The sequence below is a fragment of the Marmota monax genome, unplaced genomic scaffold, assembly GCF_021218885.2.
Source record: "Marmota monax isolate L192 unplaced genomic scaffold, Marmota_monax_Labrador192_F-V1.1 WCK01_AAM20220418_F8-fsc00076, whole genome shotgun sequence".
Lineage (NCBI taxonomy): Eukaryota > Metazoa > Chordata > Mammalia > Rodentia > Sciuridae > Marmota > Marmota monax.
The window spans coordinates 7766718-7791804 of record NW_026692843.1 but is presented as its reverse complement, the minus strand read 5'-3'; the positions used below and the strand labels follow the sequence as shown (position 1 = coordinate 7791804).

Sequence of the window (25087 nt, the reverse complement as noted above, 5' to 3'; positions counted from 1 at the left end):
CTAGCTCCTTAATGGATCTGTCAGCCTCTCTCTGTCCGTCCCACAACCCCCTCTCTTCGTAGATGGATATCATATTCTCTCTCTCGTTCTGTTTCTCTGGAGAGTTCAGGCTAATGTGGACAGACACCCTGGGAAATCTGCACACAGCACGTATGGTATCAAGTCCTCCAGAAGCGTGGTTCATGGACAGGACATACCATCCTCGCCTGCTTCCTGCTCCGGCACAGGTAGACATTCGTCATCCAAGGTCTTGTGTCCATAGGGCTTGGAAGGAGGACAGGGAACCCCACCCAGAGATGCTCTGTAGGATGCAGCAGAACCTAGTGAACACAGTGTCACTGTGGCTGAAAGGTTTCAGGAAGAAAGAGGGACACAGTGTTACCATTCCCTTAAAAGGCCAAGCGGGAGGAGCTCTGAAAGGCCCCTGGGTGACCCATTTGCAGAAAGTCCTGAACAAGTGTGCCATGGTCAATGTCTGTTTTCTCCCCAGGAGAAGGGGCAGGTGTTGTGTCTAGTTTCACGAATAGCTGCCCTGCTGCCCTCTGATTGTGGATGGAAAGTAGAGTGCAGAGGTGTTGGCTTGGAGTCCAGGAGATGAGAAGTGAGAGTGACTTGTCCCCAAGCAAGGACTTCAAGGTCTTTGGAAACAGCACAGCAAAGACCAGCACCACTCCAAACGGAGTCCAGTATTTGGGCTGGCTCCCCAGGTGAGAGCCCTTAGGAGCTGGAGGACTTCTTGCCCCAGGAAGACGACGAGATGGAAGGTGGCACACTGCTGGAAAAACCCTGTGTCACCGGCCAGGACGGAGACCCCTTGCTCACCAGCCAGCCATGGCCTCCAGGTCGGTGCTGCTAGGGCAGACAGCCTTGAACAAGGTGAGCCGCTGCTGGGCACCCTCCAGGCAGCGACGTGTGCAGGTGCCACTCATGCCCGAGTGCAGGCTGAGCTGGGGCGGCAGGTCTCAGGGCTCCTCTGAGAAGAGGCTTCCTGAATGTGTGTGGGAGGGAGGGCGGAGCCTCCATCTGGTCTCCATCCAAGGCAGGCCGTCCCTAGCCTTGCCTTTTCCCTTCCTCCCTATGGCTGACTCACTGGGACCCAGCTCGCCGAGGCTCTGCTGGTTGCCGAGGCTCTGCCGGACCTGTCCTCTGAAGCCTCCCCGACAGGTAGTCAGCAGAGCCATCCCACACATGCTTGTCCTTGCTGAGTCTAACTTGTGGTTCTCCCTCGGGTGGTTCTGTCCCCAGGGACCATTGGCAATGTGTGGGAACACTCATTGTCATGCTTGGGGTGCTCCTGGCCTCTAGCCGATGGTGATGTCAGTCCCCCGTGGCCCAGAGGGATCACACTCCTGGCGTCCACAGTTCGGAGGATGAGCCAACCTGCTGAACAGAGCCCCTGTTCTTTTTTTTTAAATATATTTTTTTAGTTGTAGATGGACACAATACCTTTATTTTCATTATTTTATTTTTTTAATGTGGTGCCAGGGATCGAACCCAGCGTCACGTGCAGCCTCACCAGAGCCGCGAGGCTGCACGTGACCCTGGATCAGGGCCCGCGCAGCTCACACCGGGTGGCTAGTCTAGTGATAGGCACCTCCCGCCCACACGAGTCTCAGCACGACTCCCAGGGCAGCCCAGGGCAGACCCCAGTCCTGGCGTCATAGGACAGGAAGCCAGGCCCCAGAGCAAAGGCCCTCAGGGACAGAGCCAGGGCAGACCAGTGGCTCTGAGGGCCTCTCCTGAGAAGGAGGTAGGGTCTTGGGCACCCTGTGGATGCAGGTGGAGGGGACAAGACGGCACTGGCCCTGCTCGGCTCAGGGCAGCCCCTGCTTTTCTTCCCACCAGTGCCACCTGTTCTCTGCTGAAGACGGATCCTTTCCCAGAGAGGACAGCTGGGGACCTTCATGTCCACTGCATGCCAAGCTCTGCTGCTGGTTTGATGACCCCAGAACCTGCCCTTGGGCTTCTCTGACATGTCTGAGGACCTCTAAGATCCACCAATCCAGGAATGACTCACTCATGGCACTGGGTTTGGGGACATGTCCCCGTGAATACACGGAGCAGCTGAGCCCTGATGTCCTCTCACTGCCCTGGGGAAGGCTGGCTTCTCATCACGGATGGACAGAGCCATGGTGCAGCCCTGAGGGGACACCACCCACCGGGTCCTTCTCAGCATTTTCTGCTCCAACCCAGACCCACTTCCTGCCCTGGGTATGACTTTCACCTCTGGACACTTACTGACTGACGCCCAGGAAGGCCAGGCTCCTGACTAGGGCCCTGAGGTGATAAACAGGGGCAAGAATAGATTTAAAATAAAATGGACCTGCAGCCAGTGGCCACCAGCACAGGAAGCCAGCCCCACACCTACGCTGACCAGCCCAGGAAGCCATCCCCTCACCTACACTGACCAGCCCAGGAAGCCACCCCTCACCTACGCTGACCAGCCCAGGAAGCCACCCCTCACCTACGCTGACCACCACAGGAAGCCAGGCCCACACCTACGCTGACCAGCCTAGGAAGCCAGGCCCACACCTACACTGGCCAGCCCAGGAAGCCATCCCCTCACCTACACTGACCAGCCCAGGAAGCCAGCCCCTCACCTATGCTGACCAGCCTAGGAAGCCAGGCCCACACCTACACTGGCCAGCCCAGGAAGCCATCCCCTCACCTACACTGACCAGCCCAGGAAGCCAGCCCCTCACCTATGCTGACCAGCCTAGGAAGCCAAGCCCACACCTACACTGGCCAGCCCAGGAAGCCAGCCCCTCACCTACGCTGACCACCACAGGAAGCCATCCCCTCACCTACGCTGACCAGCCCAGGAAGCCAGGCCCACACCTACGCTGACCTGGCCAGGAAGCCAGCCCCTCACCTATGCTGACCAGCCCAGGAAGCCACCCCTCACCTACGCTGACCACCACAGGAAGCCAGCCCACCATCTAACCAACTGGCTCATGAAGGTGGCCCCTGGTCTGAGCTGCCCGGATCTACAGCGCCCAGCCAGGAAGATCAGCAATAGCTCTGTAACGACTGAAGCAAAGTGGTCAGGACTTGACCATTACTGCTCCTCCCCTGATACCTGTCCCAGTTTCAACTCAGGTCCACCCAGAGAAAGCCGAGCGAGACCCCTCAGCCCAGTTAAGGCGCCTGCTGCGTGCTCTTCCTCCGAGCCCAGGCCAGCAGCCTCCTTGTCTGCATCTGGAGCCTCACCATCCCCGCTGCACATCCCTCCCCTGCCCCGGTCTCAGCCATGTGCCAGTGACAGGGCTGACCCCTGCCAGAACGTGTGCTGAAGACGGCTTCCTGCTCACATTCGGGTCTGGGCTCACGGCTACCCCTCCTGCCCACCCTGGGCAGGCACTTTCCAGCCTGTTGGCAGGGGCTTGCGTGTTGGAGGGCCCTGGTGGCCACGTGTCCCACCCCTGCTCATAGGAGGAGGAGTGGGTTCTGGGGGAAAGCAGCTGCCCGCTGGGGCCGGGCGCAGCTGGGGGCTGGGAGCAGAGCTGGCCTGCTTGTGTCGCCTTCCCTCCCCAGGCGAAGGCCGGTGACTTGCTGCCTGTGACAGTCTTTGAGATGATCCATCCACACCAGGCGGGGGCCACAGTCCTGCCTTCACTGCCCCGTGGAGCCGTGACGAGTTCCGGTCGTGTTTAGTCTCCTGCAGACACAGCTGTGAACCCTTTGGCATGTTTAGGGTGGAAGGTTCTGGCCCCAGGGGTGAGTCTTAACTGTGGAATCTGAGTGTTTAAAGGAGAAGCCACCAAACTGTCTTCTCAAGAGTGCCTTTCACCAGACATGTCCCCTTCTCTCACCGCTGTCTGCAGAAGCTGTCCTGGGGCTGGGGGCACGCACATGAAACTGTCACAGACTGCTGGGGAGTCCGGCAGAAGGCGGTGGTCCTGGACTCAGAGCCGTTCTGCAGGTCAGAGGGGCAGGGAGGTCCCGTCCTCCTGGCGCCACACGTAGGCCTGTACGGGCCCTGAGTGAGGAAGACACGAGAGGCAGTGGCCCTTGCTCCTTTCTGCCCAGGGCACCCTGCGGCACAGCCTGGCCCACCAGCACCCTTCCTTGCCTCTGCTCCCTGCCCAGGGCCCAGCAGCCCCCTCTACCAGGACTCAGCTGCAGTCTGCCTGCGGCCAGCGGGCCTTTGCTACATTGGCCTCGAGGCCGGGGCCTGCCCCTGATGCTGCAAAACTTACCTGGAGCTCACGTCCCTGTCCTCTCTCCTGACCCATTTCAATGTAGGACCAGTTTTGATGCTGGCCTGTCCTCTGTACACAGGGCAGTTAGGCCCTGTTCCCCTGCCCTGGGGATCTGATTTTATGCCGCAGTTGAGCCTTTATGTGGGAGGGGGTTGGGGCTGTGGGCACCAAGACACTCAGGCCCCTGGAGACCAGGTGCCCCTGAGCTACCCCCACGCGATGTCTTGGCCTCTCTTTCCCCAGGCAGAGTCCAGGCGAGGACCCGTATCCGTGGGTGGTCTCAGGAACACCTGGCTGGTGGGGTGAGAGGCAGGGGCCTAGTGGAGGGAGGGGGTACGGTGCGGGCCACTGAGCTCCATCTCTGCCTGGGGGTCCAGAGCACCCTTAGATCCCATGGCTGCCAAGGGGCTGTGGTTGACCTCACTTCCTGATGGCCAAAGGCTGCTGGGGACACCAGCTTCTTCCGCTTCCTTTGTGCCCTATGTGTCCCTGGAGGGAACCCTGGGGGTGGGCCGGGTGCCACGAGGGCCTGCAGGGTGAGTGTGCGGTGTTGGGTGCAGGTGGGCTTTGCTGTGCAGCCCTCAAAGGCTCACCTTGGTGGGATATGGGTGAGGCCCCCAGCCTGACTTCTCTCCTGTGGGTGGCGGGGACCCCTTGAGACGCTCTTGGACACAGGTGGTGCCTTTCAGGTGGACTGCCACAGAGGCTTCGGTCCCTCTCCTTGACTCCCCCTGCAGCTGACCCTGCGGCCCTGCTGTGACGCACACCTGGCTCCCAGCAGGTGACACCCACTTCCACCCTGTGGGCCCGGGGTGTGCTGGTGGAGCAGCTGCTGACTGTCCTGCTGGCCAAGGCCTTCTAGTTTTCTTTTCAGACTTGACAGTGGACCCCGGAGCTCCGAATGGTGCTCAGGCACCCGCAGTGTCCAGCCCCAGTGGGACTTTGTTTCCAATCTAAACCTGCAGTGGGGGCGTGGGGGATGGGAGGGGAGTGGGAATCCATAGCAAACGCCGTAACTCCTCAGCCAGTCTTCCAGAGGGACAGAAGGAACCGCCAAGAGCAAACCAGAAGAGAATCACACAGTGATATATTTCCAAGAAAAGTTATTAAAATATTGACATTTCATCTGCACAGGCTTATCCCTCAGACGTCCTCCAGACGGCCCTCAGACAGGGCTAATTTAATTATGTTCCACCTGCACCTGCTCGACATCAATCGGATCCTTCCAGAAAGGGCGGCACTTATGTACTTTCAGTTTTGGAGGCTTTCCTAGAACTTATCTCAATTTCCAGTGGGCTTTAAGGAATTCTCATTCCTGAAACCGATGAGGGTGGACTTCTCAGGTGATGACGCCGTCCGCGGTGGCAGCCACGCAGGTACCTCCTCTGTGGATGGACCCTGCTAGGAAAGGGAAACGGCCTGGAACCAGACGTGAGCCCACGGCCACTCTGGATGCACTGTGAAGAGCTGGTGGAGCTCCCTGTTCAAATACTGTCTCTGATGTGATCACTGGGAGCATCTGTCTTCCTGGGAGGGCCTGGTGTGAAGCCGAAGCCCTCCGAGACAGAGCCCAGTGCAGCAGTTTGCGGAATCAGGTGAAGGAGAAGCTGGAGAAGGAGCTGGAGGGAGCGCCCGCTGACCTGGAAGATGGCGCTCAGCGCGTGTGCCCTGTGTGCATGTGTGTGCGGGAGTACGTGAAGGGACGCACCTGGTGCCTAAACAGAGCCTTCTCCTTCAAGGCATTCGAGTGAGCTGCTCATCTGGGAGGAGGCGGAGCTGTCCTTTCAGGTTTCTACTGAGTGCCGAGTTGCCCACCGTCCCGGCTGGACGATTCTCTGGGGAGGGGCCACCCTGTGCTCACCACGAGGAGCAGCGGCACCTCTCCCCAGCCATGGCGAGAGGAAACCTTTCCTCCAGATGGGGGTGCACTCCAGGAGCAAGAGGGCCGCAGGCGGGGACCGCTGACTCGGAGCACACATCCCGGGTCTGGCCACTCACTCCCTTCGCAACTCATTGTCCACCTGGAGAACTGCCTCGCACCTGGGCTGTTTCCAGACTGGCCACCGTGTGGCCTTCAGGCACACAGAAGCCCCCACCTGGTCAGCGCAGGGCAGGCCCCCTGGTGCTTCTCCTGGGCGTCACCAGGTGGAGGTCTCCGAGAGGTGGCGCCCGTGTGCCCCAGCTGCACCTGTCCCAAGACCCTGGCTGTGTTTTCCTGGGTCCCTCTGGCCACGTGGGTTTCCACTTCCAGCATGTTGGCCAAGCACTGAAGGGACAGAGCCACCCAGCCGGCTACCACTTCACCAGAGGGCGCAAAGAGGAGCCTCAGTCCCAGCACCGGGGGCCCGCTGCCAGGCTGAGTGGGGGCCACTCCAGGAGCAAGCCCATCCCCATGGCTGACCCAGGGTCCTTCCCGTGTCTCCAGAGGGTGGTGGGCGGCTGTGCTCTGACTGTTGGATCATGATCCCAGCTGGACAGCATGCCTGCCCAGTGTCCCTGGTGCTCACCACCCCTCCTCTCGTTCTGGGCTCGCTCCCTGGCACCCAGCAGGCAGTTGTGCCTTCCAGGGCCCTGCGCCGTGGCAGGTAGGGTCCACCGCTCTCCTGAGGAGCTCATGGAGGGAGGAAAAGCAGACACTGTCATGGGTCATTCCCCTCACTCTCCCCTTCCTTAGGTTGCATGGAGCAGAATTCCCAAGCACAGGCAGCACCTGGATCCCCTCAGGAGGCCTGGTGAGCACTGTCCGATTCTTGGGAGCAGGGGGCACAACTTCCTCTGGCCGACATCTCGAGCTTCAGGCAGCTGGAAGCATGGGAGGGACCCTGCGCAGTGGTGCCTCAGGTCAGATTGTGGGCCGGGAGCTGGGGCCCCCGAGACCCTCAGGATCCCCGGGCTCGTGCATGGGGGTCGACAGCGCTGCCTGGCCTTGTGTGTTGACTCCAAGCCCTCCTGATTCCACGGTCTCCAGCTCCTGGGCTGCGCCTCTCCTGCAGCCTCAGGCCTAGGGACGCTGCCTCCACCACAGGACACAGCCCTCCACACCAGCCCTGTACAGTCCAGGCACAGCCAACGGGCACCTCTGCTGATGGACACCTTTGCCCATGGCGGCAGTGCCTCTCCCTGTCCTGCCTCCATGCTCCTGTGGGCCCTGGGGACAGCTTCTCTGCCACCACCTGCCCCAGCCTCCACATCACCCTGAAGGCCCACCACTCTTCCCTCTGCCAGGAGCTCTGCAGTGTCCCCCCCTGCAGGCGAAAGGATTGGCCCCAAGTGCACAGGCCTGGCAGCCTTGGCCCTGCAAGCCCTTTGGGCCATGCTGTCCCCGTCTGCTCCCACCCTGGCTCCTCTGACGTTCCCTGACCTCCAGAAACAAATGTCTTCTCTCCTCCTGCCTCGTCGGCTGTGTGTTCTCAGCCCCACTCTGTCACCAAGCCACGGCAGTTTCCTTCCCCAAAGCCCCAAAGACCGTCTGGACCTCAGAGCCGCGTGCTCCACCTTCCCCGTGGGTGGTGCCTCCTGGTGGAGCCCGGCCGGGGTGGGGGAGCAGAACTACCTAGTGCTGGTGGGTGCCACCTGTCAGGGGAGCCAGGGGATGTGACAAAACGGAGTCTTGCAGGTGCTGGGGCCACTACCACAGCACCGCTCCAGGGCTCCAAGTCCCCGAGTGTCCCCAGACCCCAGCTTTAGTCTACCAGGCCACCAAGACTCACTGGCCTCTGTCACCTCCACCGCCAGGGTGTTTCCCTCAAGATGCCATAGGGGGTGATGTTAGCATTATCAGGGTGACAACAATCATGTTACTTTGAGTGAAATGGTAATTTGGGTTTTAAAGACAGAGGTCATTTCATTTCGGCCGGGCAGGCATCGATCCCAGCCGATTTAGTGAGACGGCAGCAGCCCGATGCCTGGTCAGATCTGGTGGATTTTTGGAGAGGAGCCCAGGACATTATCGTCAACTCCAGGAGACGCACCTGGGGAGTCTTGTCAACACTCTCATAAAAATCCAACGAGTCTCTCCGCTGCTCCAAGTCAAAGTCAGTTTCCCCGTGACACTCAGCAGCCACTGCGGCCCTACAGCCGCGGTTTCCTTGATATCAGGAGAACCTTTCCCTGTGTCTGGGCATCAAGATGAGCCACCCCAGGTTCTGGACCACGCCCCAGCATCTCTCTGGGCCCTGTGCTCTGCTGGGGAGAGCCAGCGCCGCTCCTGGGCGCTCCTGGGAGGGGACAGACCGGCTGGGGAGCTGCCCTCCAGCCTTCCGTGTGTGGAGCTGGGCTGAGCAGGCGCTGCCAGCACCCCCGTACCTCCGGCGTCTGGGACTCCACGTGTCACGCGCCAGTGAACCCCTGGGAATGCGTTAGGAACGGGTCTGCAGAGGGGCCACCTTCACAGTGGGGCCTACCACAGCAGGCTTCCTAGAGACCGCCCCTGAGGGCCTGACCAGTGCCAGTGAGGGCTGGGGACAGGGGCTGGTCCACTCACTGCCACCTGCGCAGCTTGTCACTTACACAAGCCCAGTCCCAGCTGGGCACGAGGTGGACTCCCGCCAATGCAGTCCCAGCTGGGCTCTGTTGGCAGGGGCTCCTGTGGTTCACCTGTGGACGTCTCCTTCTGCTGGCTCCTCCAGAGACGGTGTGTGGGACGAGCCCCTAGAGCCAGATGACTGTGGGGACAACACGATCACTCCATGATGGCATCTTACAGTGAACTGACCTAAAGAATTAAATCGGCCAGGTCCCAGGGTGAGGGCGAGTTTTCTCTAGTAGCCATCATTGATGGTTGGCCAGCAGGGCCACGGCTGGGGCCAGGAAGGAAGGGCCCCACACAGGCATGCGATGCCACATTCTTGAAGAAGAGCCAAAGAGTAGTTCTAGAAGGACAGTCCTGTTGTGATCCTCTGCTTGGAGGCCTTTCTTATGGTTTCCTGCATTTACTAAAATGTCAAGACCACGGCGGTGCCAGGGTGGAGTCCAGGCAGGTCCAGGGGCCCTGGCTGTGGAGGAAGGAGAAGTGCTCTGTGGGCGTCACCCTGGCTGCAGGTCCCTGGGAACACTTCCAGACACACTCAGCACTCGCCGGGTGAAGGGCTGGTGGGTGCCAAACCCTAAAACTTCTGAGGGAGGGAGGCAGAGGGTAGGGAGAGGCGGCAGCAGGAGGGCCACCCAGGGTCATAGCCTGGCCTGGCTCTGCTGTAAGAAGCGCTGAGCAATGGCCCCACCTGGGGACTAGGGGGAGCTAGAGTCAAACCAGGTGGATTGGCAAGACTGGTGCGTAGAGGGCCGTCTCATAATGTTGGGGTTTGGACTTTTAAAAAGACAATACATTATTGATGAATAGATCTGATGGGACCTGATAAAGCAAAACAGGGAGTTTATTATGACAAGATCAATAGTGTGTGGTTCTATGTGAATGATGACTGCGTTGGGGAGGGCCCGTGGGCCTGCGGGCTGCAGATGGCTCTGCTGCGTCATGGGATGTGCAGCACTTGGGTCCTTGGCTGCAGGTGCAGGAGAACAAGGAAGTGACTTGCAGGTCTAAGACGGCTGCGAGCTAAGCACATCTGGAGCCTGTCGGGTTGGCAAGGTCAGGAAGAGAGCCTGTTAGCACGCGGACCACGATGTTCTGACGGTCTGCGCAGCAAATGGCACAGAAAGCAAGGAGAGTGCCGGCTTCCCCAGAGCTCACAGCACTGGCTTATGGGCTCTAAGTTCCAATCCGAGTTGGTCCTCCCTGAGTGTAGGGAATGGATAGCTTACTGAGGTTCAGGGAGGCTAAGTAACTTGTCCAGTTCACACAGCTGGCAAGAGGCAGAGATGGGAGTGCTTTCTCACATTGCTGGCCTGAGGGCCCCGCATGACCCTTGCTGCCATGGAGAAGGGCCAAGCACACCTGAAGCTGTTACCGGAGGTGGAAGGGGTGGCTGCGATGTCGATCTTACTGTGTGCATAATTTTATTATGAACTAGTGTCGGGAGCTGCCCTGGATGCAGATGCCTTTAGGTCCTGATGCACAGGGTTCTGGACAATGCTTGCCTTCAGTCGGGCCCGGTAGTGCCAGGTCGAGGTAACTTGGGCGTCACCCCAGCTCGGATAACAAGGCATGGCTCCAGGAATAGGTGTCACCTGCTGGGGCTGAGCCACACTCACCTGTTCCTTTGTAACCCCACCCCTTTTCCCTTTTTGGGATAGAATGTTCATGGAACCTCCCTTGGGTGTCCCCTATATGATAATAAGGAATTCCGTGGCTCTCTTTCCACCGACCCTTGAGGTCAGAGAGCTGTCTCTGATTTTGAAAAGGTACTTCTGTGTGGTTGCGTGACTTCCTGGTGGTTTTCTGACGTTGCTGGAGTGGTCAGATGTTGAGAACCAGCGTTAGGTCGCCAGCTAGGAGAGATGGCGAAAAACTAGGTTAAAACCACAACGGGATCTGAAGGTTCTAGAAGTGGCTTTCATGGCATCCTGCCACGGGGTGTGAGTGGGTCGAGGATGAGGCTGTGTCATCGGCCTGGGTACCCGGCCTGGCACGGCCCTGGAGAGTGGGTGTTCAGGAGGTGTTACATACAGGCGTGGTCCACACACCAAGGGAGCATGGCACCCCTGGGAAGCTCTTCCTCCGTCACCAGCACGAGTCCTGACAGCCAGGCCCCGCGTGGTGAGGTGGTGGACCTTTGAGGGGTGGGGCCTCGTGGAAGGGCTGAGGTCCCTGGTAGGTGGTGGGTCCCAGCCCCTTCCTCTCTTGCACCTCCCAAGTCTCAGGAGCAGCTTGGCTTCTCCATGAGCCGCTGCCATGACCTGCAGCCTCCCCATGGCCCACGGCACCAGGGCCACGCCTCGCGGACCAAAACGTCCCACGGAATCCTTTGTCTCAGTGGATCGTCTTCGGTGTTTGCTGTAGTGGGGAGGCTGACTCAGGGTCACGGTTCTTCCCAGCCTCAGAGGACAGCCCCCAGGAGTGGTCCTGGTGACGTGGAGCTTCGAATCTGCCCCTTTCCTGCTCTTCCTACCCCCAGGTCTCTCCTTGCTGAAGGACACCTTCTGAGTCCCCCTGGAGGGGTCTGTGCTGCACACTGCCTCGGTGCTTCCTGCGCTGCTGCAGCGTGGCCGGGAGTGGACTTCCCAGCAGTCGGTGCCACCGGGGGTCTGCAGCCAGGCCCAGGGACGTCCCTCCGGGTGGCGCCTGTCCTGGCCCCCTCACCAGCCCCGCATCCTCTGTTCCCAACAGGCAGCACCTGCAGCGCAGTCTGGACCGGCCAGGCCAGAAGGACCTGGGTGGGTGTGGGTCCCGGCGTCCTTCACCCAGGGACGCTGCTCTGGTCCGAGGTACGTTATGGATCTGGATTTGCCGTCGGCCTCTCTGGCTCTTTCTGCTGGGCCTGCTGGAAGGAAGGCCCTGGCTCTGCCTGGATGAGCCCATCTGTCTGTGCGGCTGTGTGGCCAGCTTCCTGTCCCACCTGTGGTGCCCTCCTGTGGGGCTGGGAGACGTCCCCAGCTCTTGCGCTGGAGCTTTCTACGCCAACTGGGGGCTATAAAATACTGACTTGACATTCGAGCAGCCATCTGATAAGTTTTGCTTTCCTGTAATTCCTCTTACCGAACTTCCCCCACCCCATTAGTGACCTGCCCCATGCTACCATCACCCTAAGCCAATCCACGATGACAGGACCCTTGACTCTGGAAAGCCCCATGGTGCCATCGACCTAAGCCCATCCCATGCTATTCCCACGGGCCTAGCTCTGATGCAAGCACCCCATGCCTGTCCCACATGCACAGCTATACCTCCAAACCCCTACCCCACAAAAGCTGGACCCCTCAACATCTCGGGGGCCTCTCTCTTCTCTATAGAGAAATGGCCTTTATGTCAGCTCTGACAAATAAACTCTCGTGTGAACCTCTGCCTGGTCCCTGCCTTTCATTTCTCGCTCGCCCCTCTCCCAGTTCCTCAATTTCCTTTCATTGGTGCTGAAACCTGGGATCGGGTTCCACGGTGTGCCACTCCCCTCTTCAAGGGTCACTGAGCGTCCCTTGGACCCCATCTAAATTCCATCGTGAGACCAGGCCCTCCATTCTGCCTAACGTCCTCTCTGCACCCACCGCCGGACATTCCAGGTAAGACCCCTGTCTCCAGTTGACCTAAATGACGTATGGGTCCCAGGAAGTGACCATTGATTGTCTGGCACTCCCAGGGTTACTGTGTGGTCGGGGGTACACCCAGCCACAGCTTCCACAGCTACGGCTGATCCCTACTGTTGACTGGGTCTATAGGTGGTCTTGAATTTGGGTCCTGGTGTTTAGCAAAACCACCCAGGGTTATTGGGAGTTGTTCCTGGTGAGACCTCTCGGCCTTGGGTTAATCTCTACGGCTTCTGCCCCTTCTACGGGCTTTTGTCCCTACCACAGAGTCCTGGCTGGGCACCCAAGTGCCTCTATGGACCCTGCTCCCAATGGTTACCCAGCAGTAGTGACGACCCCTGAGTGTAACCGTCCTCTCGACTAGGTGACACTAGAGACGAAGGGTGGGGGGTACACCCCACCTCTAAACTCAGCTCCTCTGTCTCACCCTGGGCGGCTCCTCGTCCATTCCCTCCCACAGTCCTCGAGGCTGTCTCCTGGCTAACCTAGGCTCTCTCTGTCTCACCCCGGACCTAAAACCCCCCAAACTTAGCTGTTTGTACAATCAGATCTGGCCTCAATATCCTCTGGATAATGACTCTAAATGGCCGCTTCACAGCACTCTAGGTCCCAGTAGTATCAGGGATCTTTTTGACTATTGTGAGCGTTGGGGAAAATGGAAAGGGACCCCCTACCCTCAGGCCTTCTCCTTCCTGCCGTCCAAACCGTCCCTCTGCTCTTCCTGTTCTCCAGCCCAGTGCTGCTGCCTCCTCAACCCTGTCTTCTCAGCCTCAGGACCCTCCCCAAATCCCAGACTTCAACCCGCTGACAACCCCTCCCTGCCGTTTCCCACCTTCTGCTCCGACTCCTCCGGGACCTCCCCCACCTGCTCTCAGTCACCTGCTACTCGCCCTCGCTCCCACCCCGCGCCTCGGCCCAGCCGGCACCTCTACTTCCCCTTCGTGAAGTAGCAGGGTCAGAAGGAGCTGTCCAGGTACACGTCCCTTTCTGTCTTAGTGACCTCCCCCAAATCGTAAGGAGGTGAGGGTCCTTCACCTCCAATCCTTCAGGTACATTAAGGAATTCCAATTCCTAACCCAGTCATACGACATGACTTTCCATGAGCCTCTCCAACACTCTCCCACCTGAGGAACGCAGGCGAGTTTGGGAGCAGGGTTAGGGACAGCAGTTTCCCCCATTTCCTGAAATTGAAATGTAAATGGAAGAAGCCTCCTACTGTACTGAACAAAAAAGTAAATTGTACGGTACTTCACTAATTACCAGCTGGTCATTTTTTCTAGGACTCTTGTTTATGTTCCTAGATCCCATATTTTTTGAAGCTCATGATTTTAGTCCTGTGCACCTAGGTTGATGTTTTTTGGATCAGTCCTATTTTTCACTCAACTATGGAGTTTTTAACATCTGTAACGTTGCAATGGAGATTCACCTGTGAAAAGCTGCAAGGCCTTTACTTTGTATGTGTGCACACTGTGTGTTGTGTGTGTGTCCACATCTCATGTACATGACATCAAGTTTGGCAGATTGAAAATGAGCTCTCATAAATTAAAAATGGATCCAAATACCTTTCACTCACATGATTTAAATGGTTCAATTTAAATTGGGTAAACAGATGAAAGTAAAGATGTCTTTAAAATTAACCTGACTCAGAAGTCTCTCTAGGTGGTCAAAGATCAAAATGTTGATGTCTATAAAATGTCTAATATCCATTGTTTCTAGGACTTTTCTTCAACATGGAAGAAATGGCTAACACTGTTTAACACACTTACCTGATATCTTGGTGAAAATAAGTAAAGTGATTCGACATGGGATTTCTCATACATGTGTTTGTTAGACATCTGATTAATTCACAAGGTTAAAATGCTAACTGTTAAATATACCACCAAGTACTCTTAACTCCTTGAATTCCATTGGGTAACATGACTGATGTTTTCATAAATTGGTAAAAAAATAAGTAAGACTGGAGGCTACAAGATCAGATGACGTTAAGTAGCTTAAATACATCTTATGGGGATGGACATCTGTAACATTAAAAGTTAAATGTGGTGTTTAGATTCCTGATAACTATGGGGATGTTAAAGATTTACAGTCCCAAATAACAGCCTTGTCCTCTCCAACCTTGTTATGGGGACAAGTGAGAGATTCTTGGCTTCTCTCATTTCACAGCAGGTCTTCTGGGCCTAAACAGCTCATTGGTAAGTCCCTGCTCATATGAGCCCTGGACACAAATGGGCTAGGCCATTTGTTTCCCTACTGGCCACCCTGGGGTTACGGCAGGCCTAGCCACAGGAACGGCAGGAATGACCGCACCCATTACCTGTTTTCATGACTCTCCAATCAGCTGGTAGGGGGTCTCCAACAGGCAGCTGAGTCTATACTAACCCTCCAGAATCAACTGGACTCCTTAGCCTCTGTGGTCCTACAAAACCGCCGCAGACTGGACTATCAACAGCAGAGAAAGGCGGACTTTGTACCTACAGGAGGAAGGCTATCAATCTGATACAGTCCAGACAAGATAAACAACTACAGAAGGCCCTTGAACGTTGGAAACAATAGCTCTCCTCTGTTGGAGGATGGCAGCTAAGACCCCCTTCTCCAGTGGCACTTCCTTTCCTGACCTCTCTCCTTGCCATAGGCCTTTTGCTAATGCTTGTCCCCTGCGTCATTAGATTTATTCAAGACCAGGTTCAAAGGATCTCTAACCAAACCGCGAGCCAGCTTCTGTTACAGGACTTCCAACCACTGACCAAAATGGGACCACTGGAGTCAGCATCTCCCGGCACCTCCAGACCCTCACCATTGCCTCAAGGACATCCTGTGCCCCTAACACGGGACAAGAAACCACCCCTTCCCAGCAGGAAGAAGCTACAGAAGACTGATCTATGCCCCTGTCCCTTAAGGGGCCCATTAACAAAGAAGAAAGGGAGGAATATAGGGTCTTGACTTAACGTCTGAGCAGCCATCTTGAATGTCAAGGCCATCTGATAAGTTTTGCTTTCCTGTACTTCCCCCACCCCATTAGTGACCTGCCACGTGCTACCATCACCCTAAGCCAATCCACGATGACAGGACCCTTGACTCTGGAAAGCCCCATGGTGCCATCGACCTAAGCCCATCCCATGCTATTCCCACGGGCCTAGCTCTGATGCAAGCACCCCATGCCTGTCCCACAGCACCCAGCTCCCACTCCAACCCCTACCCCACAAAAGCTGGGGCCCCGAATGCCGCAGTCCGGCTGGGCAAAATAACCGGGAGGTGACAAGCAACTTGAAGGTTGAAGCGGAACTGCTTTATTGCGGGACAGCAGAGGTGTATATACCTAACTGCTGACACACAGCTTGACTCAATCAGCATCATCCAGATGCAGCAGTCAGCCAATAAGGAGTCCCCACCATCTTAATGGCTCGGTGGCGCTGCCTCACAAACCACTCCTCCTGGCAGACTGCCAGGCGCCATCTTGACTTGATTTGTGGTCCCCAACACCCGAACATCTCGGGGCCTCTCTCCTCTCTATGGAGATGGCTTTTATGCGAGCTCTGACAAACCCTCGTGTGGCTCTCTGCCTGGTCTCCGTCCCTCACCTCTCCCTCGCCCTCTCTCGCCTTCTCACTTTCCTTTCAGGGACGGGTGGGAGATTGGGGGGGAGGGGGAAGGGATCTCCAGTGACCGTCCCACAGGGCTCTGTCTTGGTCTTCCTGCTCAGGGCAGTGCTGGCCCCCTGTGGTTTGCGCCATCCACTCACCTACCACAGGAAGAAACTAAACGGTGCCACCAGAGCTCCTGGCCGCATCACGCCGTCTGGAGAAAGCGCCGTGGGGTCGCGGGGTGCTGCAGTGAGAACCCTGGCTAAAGGGTCTCGTGTTTCTCCGTCACCTAAGGTCACGCTCTGAGTGCTGGTCTGCTGTGTGGCCTTTTTCAAGAAATCCTGCGGTCTCACCATTTATCATGTGTGCCCTCCTGCCGCCCCGGGGCAGGTCCTCTGCTCCTTTCGTGCTCCTAGGGCCTGTGTCTGGAGGTGCCAATCACCACCTACAACATGGTGAAGGGGCCGTCCAGAAGGCAGTGCTACACGCATGTCCTTGGGATCCCAGTCACTGCTGTCCAGGGTGAACCAATGTGATCTTTCTGTGCTTCAACCTGATCTCCCCTCTTGACCCAGTGCGCCCTTGGCCGTGTCCTCCCTGCCCACCCCACAGCCATGCCTGCTTTCCATGCTCTCAGGTCTGTCTCTGCCTCGACTGACCACTCTCTTGAGGCACCAGCCTCTTCTGTCTGAGGCCTGCCTTCTGCCTAAGCTGCAACCCCCCTTTAGGATTTCTTTGCCTAAGGTCCTTGGGGTGTTCCCAGTTGCAAAAATGCCACAAATTCTTCCCCTTCCAAGTCAGTTTCTCCACCCTGTGGAGCTGTTTGGAAGTGTGACAGGAGCGAGGCTTGTCAGGCTTGTGCACAGCGTGGCTTGCTCTCCGGCTGTGTACTGCACCCAGAGACCACACTGAGAATGAGCCCCAGCAGGCCCCCTCTTGGGGATGAAGTGTTCCAAAGAGGAGAGTTGAGTCCCCAACCATCAGTGTGCCCACCAGCAGGCAGGGAGGGAGGCCGTCCTGGCTCCCTAGCCGCTGACTGCAGGCCGGCTGGCTGCAGATGCAGGAAGGTCTCACTCAGGCACTGCCTGCAGAGTTAGGAGGGGTCAGTCCTAAGCTTCCAGGTGGAATGTTTTGCAACAGAAGCTAATACACATGGTGCAGATTTAATTTCATCTGCCTAAAATATCTTTGTTTATCTTCATCCTAGAGAGTTCTAGAATTGGCATAAAACTCCAGGCTGAAAGTTCTGAACACTTTGAAGATGCTGCTCGATCACGGTCCCCTCCGTTTGCTGCTGGTGGTCCGTGGTTAGCTGGGTCTCCTCCTGTGAGCCGTCCCTGGTCTCCCCCAGCCCCAGGCCATTTCTGGATGCTTTCAAGTTTTGTTCATTGTCTTTGATTTTTCTCGGTTTCACAATGTCGCACTTGGGGTGAACTTTGTACCCTGACTGGGATTTGGGGACATTTGGGGATCTGGTGACTGCCGTTTTCCCATAATTTGGAAAATTATCAGCTCTTCTCTCTTATTGTCTCTTTCCCATGTTTCTCTTGTTCCCTTTTGAAGTCCAAATCTCTGCACAGTCGTCCATGGCAGTCTCTCCGTAGCCCACCCTGGCTCCATGCTTGTGCCCTACGCTGTGCCTCTCGGGACTGTGTTCAGGTAACTCTGACCCACACTACAGGTCCCTCTCCTACTGTGCATTCTGCTTCTACTTCATTCACATTTAGTGGAAGTTTTATAATTTTTCAAGTCATCTTGTTCCCTGATAATACATTTAAGCTTCCTTTTGAAGCTTACCTTGAATTTTTAAAACATATTAAAATTTTAGTGCACATGTCTGATGTTCCAGTGTCTGAAGTCTCACGAGTCCACTCCGCTTCCCCTAATCACTGGTGCTGTCTCTACTCCAGTGCCGTTGTCTGAGGGTCTCGTCTTCTTAGGAGCTGCGGTTCTTCAGGAGGAAGCTGGGCTGGAGCTGCGCCCCCCAGGGAGGACCTGCCCCCTCCCTCCTCTCCTGCTCCTCCTTCTTCTCTCGACACCTGAGCCACTCCGGTTTCCCTGAGGTCTTGGGGTCACGCAGCCCGGGTGGGGACCTGCTGTGTGGCCTGGGTGAGGAGGCAGGGTGCAGGACGACAGGCAGCCTCTCTCTGCCCTCTCTGGGTGCCAGGCTCACCCTCATTCTTCCCCACACCCTCTGCCCAGCCCAGGGAGGGCCCCGGGTGTTCCTGTGGGCAGGGGTGAGCACAGTCCTCCTTCCCGTGATCTCTTCTGTGATTTTAATGCTTTATGCTTTTTTTCTGCAGTGGCACATGTATTTTGCAGCAGAGGAGCTGATGGGAGCCTGGAATCGGGTTCAACCTGGCCACAAGTTCAAGGTTAGACTCTGGAGCCTGCACTCCAGTAGTGACAATTTTGTGGGCAAAAAATCTTCCAATTAAGAATTGACGTGTTTCCCCACAGGGCTCCATCCTCTGAGGGCTCCATCCTCCGAGGCTCCCGTTCAGCTGATGAGGGTTTGGCCATCTGAGTGGATCTCTCATGTGATAGCTGTTATGTCCAGCAAAGGGCCACTCTGTGCCTCATTTCTTGTCTGCAAACATCTCTGGAGCATCCTAGGTGCTGGGCTCTGGTGTGTAGGTGGAGAACCAAGCCTAGGTGACCCCTCCCCTTGGACCTGGTGTGGATTGGGTTATGTGACAGAGGGGAGTGGAGACTGCTCATCAGCTGACCGCCACATGGGGAGACAGCGTGGGTTGTCCAGGCTGCCCATAGAATCACGGGTTCCTCCACGTGGAAGAAGGAGGTCAAGAGGGCTCAGAGCCCAGCACAGGTCTGGCAGATGCTGCATGCCTGACTCTGAAGACTGAGTGCGGGACCCATGCCTGGGGATGTGGTGGCCCCTGGGGTGGGAAGAGGCAGGAGATAGATCCTGAGCTCCAGGAGACAGTTCCCAGGCTCTGTCCTCCAGAAGGGGCTTGGTTCTGCCAGCACTTGGCTGTAGCCCGGGAAGATTTCTTCTAGACCTCCGGCCCCAGAGCTGAGTGTGGGGACCTGTGCCGTTTCAGGCCACCGCATTGGTGGGGTTTGCTGCAGCCGCCACCGGAGGCCACCCAGCTGTAGGCGGGCAGCATGATCTGATGCCAGGCCACAGAAGAGAGGGCACCTGTTTTGTCTCTGCCTCCAGGCTGGCCAGTGGGGCCCTGGGTGCCTCTTCCTCCAGTCACTTGAAGGCTCAGGTGCTGGGGACTGAAGCTCAGCTCTGAGCAACACGTTGACCAGGGGTCCCTCCAAGAGCCTCGGGCCTCCTGGCCCTACCACCAGCCCTGAGAGACTCTGTGAGCTGCAGTGTGTTCACATGCCCATGCTCATGGACGGGCATGGGATGGCGCTGGGGCTTCAGAGCCTCCACATTGATGGCATTCGATGGCATCTCCATTGCAGCACTGGGTTCAGAGCTGCTCTCTTGGGCTTCGGTGCTTCTTCTGTTGAGGGCAGGAGCTGCCTGTCCCTGTCCAGGAGAGGGACACTGGTTTAAAGAGGCTTGTGCAGTCCTCACGGGGCAGGCAGCTGCCTAGGGATGCTGAACAGGTGACCTGTGAAGCGGAGGACCAGTGCTGCCCTCAGGGCACCTGCATCCAGCTGCCTCTCTCCCAGAGGGGAGCCCCTCACATGCCAAGGTGAGCCCAACCCCAGCTCCTGGGGTGGGCTTGGCAGCTCACCTCTTGGCTTCCTGCTTGGCTCAGCCAGCAACCTCTCATCCCCAAAGTCTGCCAGGCACACCCATCTGCTAGCTCCTCCCCCTGGGAAAGGCAGCAGATGATCACCCGTGTGGTAATTAACTTTAAAAGTACTTCTGTATAGAATTCCAACGTCTGTGTGAGGGGCTCAACCCAGCCAGGGTGCTGGCCCTCGAGAGCTCTGATGTCACCTCTGCAGGCTCTTGCTCAGCACCTCTGACCTCACTACCAAAACTGACGGCACAGGGCCTGATTCCCAGCACCTGGCAATGTGGGAAGTTGCTTCTCAAGTGAGCTGAGTGGACTTGGAGGCTCTGCAGCCCCTGGATGTGGTTTGTGCTCCAGGAGCCCAGCACCCGACCCCACGAGCAGCCACTGGAACCTGACACCCGTCCGCAGTTGGGACCTTGAGACACCCACAGTGTCAGTGACAGTGACCACTGTCAGAGGTCACTGAACTGATCTCTGGAAGTGAAATTTACAGGCAAGGGGCTGGTCAGAACTCCTGGGGGCAGACAGTAGGGTTATCCCTGGCCACCGGGGTGCTTGGAAATGAATATTTGCACACTCAGCCAAGCTCTGGTGAAGTCTAACTTCATTGCGCTACTCTACTTGCTACTGATGGGAGGGGACGATGGCCTCCTCCTACCTCTAGCCAGGGGACCTTCAGGTGTGTACCAAAGTCCCTGACTGGCCGACCAGCTTTGGCTGGCTTAGGTCGAATGAAGACAGACTGCATGGAGTGATCACTGAATTTAAAACTGTACCACAAGTTCTCTGGGAGTCGGGAAAGGTACTCAGCTCATAAAAGCACATTTCTAGCTACCACGTGTGCTGCGTTTTCTAATTTAGAAAGCGCTTCATCTCCTTGGTGTTGGTGGAAAACAAACGAGCATGCACGCTGGGGCCTGAGGCTCTCAGGGTTCCAGAACAGCTCTGCAGCTGGGGAAATGCGCCCCACAATCCCAGCACAAGGAAAGCTAAGGGGAAGGCGGGACTCAGGTTTTTTGAACTTTAAACTTTGCATCTGCAACTACAAGGGAGATGACTGCAAGCTGTGCTGACCTGTGGTTGGAGAGACGAGGGTGTGGCCCTGTGGGGGCTCCTCCTGGCCCTGTCTGGTCCACTCTGGAGGTATTTGGGTGTAAGTATTCTGATTGCTGTCTGAGGTCACGGGTGTCCACAGATAACTTTTTTTAAAGCCAAAATCATATATTTCCATAAAATTATAAAATAAACATACTTCCTGGTTTTTATTTACCCCATTAGTTAATGAGGATATGAAAACCAGTTCCTGTGAGAACCGGAGGCCAGCTGCCACAGGAGGGCAGGGGGGAGGGCAGCCGCCACAGGAGGGCAGGGGGGAGGGCAGCCGCCACAGGAGGGCAGGGGGGAGGGCAGCCGCCACAGGAGGGCAGGGGGGAGGGCAGGGGGGAGGGCAGCCGCCAGCAGGAGGGCAGAGGGGAGGGCAGCCAGTAGGAGGGCAGGGGGGAGGGCAGCCACCAGCAGGGGGGCAGGGGGAAGGGCAGCCGCCAGCAGAAGGACTGCCGCCAGCAGGAGGGCAGGGGGGAGGGCAGCTGCCACAGGAGGGCAAGGGGGAGGGCAGCCGCCAGCAGGAGGGCAGGGGGGAGGGCAGCCACAAGTAGGAGGGCAGCGGGGAGGGCAGCCACCAGCAGGAGGGCAGGGGGGAAGGCAGCCGCCAGCAGGAGGGCAGGGGGGAAGGCAGCCGCCAGCAGGAGGGCAGGGGGGGAGGGCAGCCGCTAGCAGGAGGGCAGGGGGGAGGGCAGCCACAAGTAGGAGGGCAGGGGGGTGGGCAGCCGCCAGCAGGAGGGCAAGGGGGAGGGCAGCCACGTAGGAGGGCAGGGGGGAGGGCGGCTGCCATAGGAGGGCAGGGGGGAACTCCCCGCGGGGAGCAGGGGTGTCCTGTGGGTCCGTGGCGCCATCTTCAGCACAATCTTCTCTAGGAAATCAGCTCTGTCTCTACTAGAGAGTCGCAGGTGCTGTTCTGGGCAAGACCCTCTCCACCACGAGCAGCCTCCCACATGCCCACTGCTGTCTTCAGGGAGCTCGAGATGGCCCAACCAAAGGCCTGGCGCGGGTCTCCACAAAGTCAGATAACCCTGGAGCGTTGGGCACCTCCTGTCACATGGAAGGACACTGAGTAACCTGTTGTTCCATCTCAAAGTTTTTGCTGACATTGGTCACACGTAGAAACCACAGGGTGGGGTGTCAGCCAGCTTTTTATCACTGTGACCAAAACATCGGACAGGAACGACCTAGAGGAGAGAGAGCTTCTTTTGTCCTGGCTCAGAGGGTCCTTCCGAGGCCAGCCGACTCCATCCCCGGGGCCTGCGGTGAGGCACAACATCGTGGTGGACGGCCGTGTCAGGAAGCAGCTCAGCCTACGACAGCCAGGAAGCAGAAGAGAGAAAGCGAGAGTCAGGAGCCAGGGACAAAGTATGCTGTCCCCAAGGCACGTCTCAGGGACCCTGCACATGCCACCCGCTTGCCCAGCCTGGCAGCGTTGCCAGGCGTCAGTGCACTCACCCTCTGTGGCTCCGTGCACGGCTGGCCTCTCTAATGGGCTCCTCCTGGGCCCTCTGCCCACTCAGAGCTACCTACTCGCTGACCGGTGGTTCTGTGAAATGCCCAGACACCTCCAAGTCTCAGGCTTCACTTCAGATGTGGGGCAGTGGGACCACATGGCCAGCCGTGGCAATGGCAAACTCTGCCTCCCTGTTTCCTGGACCACCCTCTCTGCTGGCCAGCACCTGTGGCCAGCTTGGCCTGCGAGTCTCAGCCTGCCTGTGGGGTCCTCACCTGGGGCTGACGACCAAAGCCTGAGCTCAGACAATGGCTCGTGCAGGAAGGGCAGGCGCTCCCTGGGCGGAGGGTGGGTCTGCGCGCACAGCTCCAGGACCTTGGAGAGCAGGCTGCCCTGCTGTGGAGCCTCCACCTCCGGAGCAGCCGGAAGACCCTGTGGCCTGCTTGGCCAGGGGCTGGCTCCCTAGAGGGGCTGCCCAGCCTTCCATGTGGGGCAGGAGCCCTCGGAGGGGAACGAGGCCTATCTTCCTCTGGACCACAGCCCCCCGTAAGCGTGAGGACCCCCTCCAGCCCCGCACTCCCGGGCAGGCTGCTGGCGTCTCTGCTCCTGCCTGTGGACATCCCACTGCTCAGACATTTGTGTCCTTTGAGATGGATTTAAACGTTTCATCTAAATTCGCGTTCCTATTTCATGTCCCAGAATGAGGACGTCTTTCTTCTCTTCTTTCTCAGGAACACTTGGGAACCACCATGGTATGGGGCATCTGGGGCTTCGAGCTGCAGCTCACCAGGCGCGTTCTCTCAGGTCTGAGGTGTCTCTAGCCACCTGGGTGTAGAGCTGAGGGGATAATAGTGAACTCCCTGCGGACCCCGGGAGTCGGCCTCCTGGAGGACTCTGGGGAAGGGGCTGGGACGAGGCTTGGCAAGTCAGGTCCAGATTTTACTTAGGTTTTAACGGAAGTGCGCAGGTCTGAGCTTGTCCCTGCTCTGCTGTGCGTGGGTGCCACAGAGCACACGTTCTCTAGCCCATCTCCTGAGTGGCTGGGCTGGGCATCTGTGCAGCTGCGATGGCCCCAGGCTCCACAGGAGCCCTCTGTGTGACTCTGTGTGGAGTCTGTGGGGTGGGGATCCACTGGAGGGCTTGGCCAGAAAGCACCCTGTGAGCATGTCTGTGTGCCATTGCCTCTGGGTTCCAGCATTTTTCAAATGTGACAGTCGTGTTGAGACATGGAGAGAGATGTGACTGCAGGCTCAGTGGTTTTGAAATGAAGTAGCTATTTCAAGGAGTGCAGATGTCACGGAAGGGAGAACAGAGTCCAGAGGTGTTCCTGGGTGTCTCCAGAGTAGAAGGGGAGACAGGCCCAGACCTTCTTTCAGACCTGGGCTAGGCTACAGGCAGGACCAGGCTGTGCCTGGCTTCCAAGTCTGTTGAGGGCTGAAATCAAGTCAAGATGGTGCCTGGCACTTTGCCAGGAGGAGTGGTTTGTGAAGCAATGCCAGCGAGCTATTAAGATGATGAGGATTCCTTATTGGTTGACTGCTGTATCTAGATGATGTTAACTGAGTTAAGCTGTGTGTAATTAGTTAAGTATATATACCTCTGCTGTCCGGCAGAGAAGCGGCTCCTGCTATCTCGGGTGCCCGCTACTTTGAGTTCTCACTCAGTTCCTGCTGAGTTCACTAGCAATAAAGTAGTTCCCGCTTGAACCTTCAAGTTGCTTGTCACCTCCCGGTTATTTAGCCCAGCCGGACTACGGCACAAGTCACTCTTCTGTGTCCAGATGGTGTCCGGGGCAGGACGAGGAACCCTGGGCTGATTTGGGCTCCTGCAGAACACACCTCTCCTGGCAGGGAACCAGAGCTATAAATCTGGCAATGACCCCAGGTGTGGCAATGTCCTGTACCTGCTCTTCCCGGGGGCACTTCCTGAGCACATCCTGAGTGGAGCAGAGTGGGGCCCAGGGCCTCTTCAGTGGATGAGCTTTGGATGAGTGGTACCTGGAGTCCATTTCCAGTGACCCTCTGGCTCCTGGGGCTGGGCTGCTTAGGAGATGCCGCCTGGATCTACTTGCCCAGCCACCTGGACGAGCCACTGTGGAGACTGGCTGGGGGGACGTGACCATGATGGCGTTAGCATGGGTCCTGGCTGGAGGTGGGCAGCCTCTGCACCCTCCAGGTGCTCAGTGCCCCTGCTACGCCCACCCGTAGCCTCCCCTGCATGTCTCAGAGGAGGAGAGTGAAGCCTGGGTCTGACGTCAGGACAGCGGCCACTGTGGCCCTGCTCACCTGCACTTCCCACCTTCAGGTGAGTTTCAGGAGCGGCCTCTCTGCCCCCTTATAAGAAACGAAGATGTCTTTTGGTGGTGGGTGCCAAAGCACTCCCCTGCCCTGGGAAGCTCTCCTGCAGGTACCTGGGTGCTGGACAGGAAATCCAGAGCCTGTTCCATTTAGCTCTGTCACTTGCCTGAGTTTCCATGGAAACCACCAGGCAGCTGGGAGCACAGGCCCATGGAAGTTTTCAACATCATTATTTCAAGGGCCCTCCCTCCCCCTTCCTTGCCTGTATCCATACAGCCATTACCATGGAAACTAGACGAGGAAACCACCGGAATGAGAGGGAGTTAAAGGGTGACCATCTCCCATGGTCGTCTGCAGAGGTCGGAGAGGAGGGGAAGGGACTGGAAGAGGGGCAGTGGCCTGGCTGGCGGCGGGGGTCCTACTTAGATGCAGGTGGGCAGGAAGGGGACTCGGGCCACCCTCTGTCTTTGATGTCTCTTCTGCCGTTTTTGACGAATGGCTCTGGCCTTTGGAGTGGTGCCTTGGGGCCAGAAAGGGAGAGAGATGTTCAAAGGAGCTTTTTCCCCATAGAGCACCTGATGTGAATCTCCAAACC

At 57.5% G+C, this 25087-nt stretch overlaps 1 long non-coding RNA gene across 1 annotated transcript; it reads left to right on the top strand.

Annotated features, from left to right (window-relative positions):
- Positions 1–140: 140 nt before the first annotated feature.
- LOC124095530 (uncharacterized) lies at positions 141–5205 on the top strand. Its single transcript, XR_006852512.2, has 4 exons — positions 141–227; positions 491–842; positions 1846–3717; positions 3825–5205. It is a non-coding gene; the product is annotated as an uncharacterized LOC124095530 (long non-coding RNA).
- The last annotated feature ends 19882 nt before the right edge of the window (positions 5206–25087 follow it).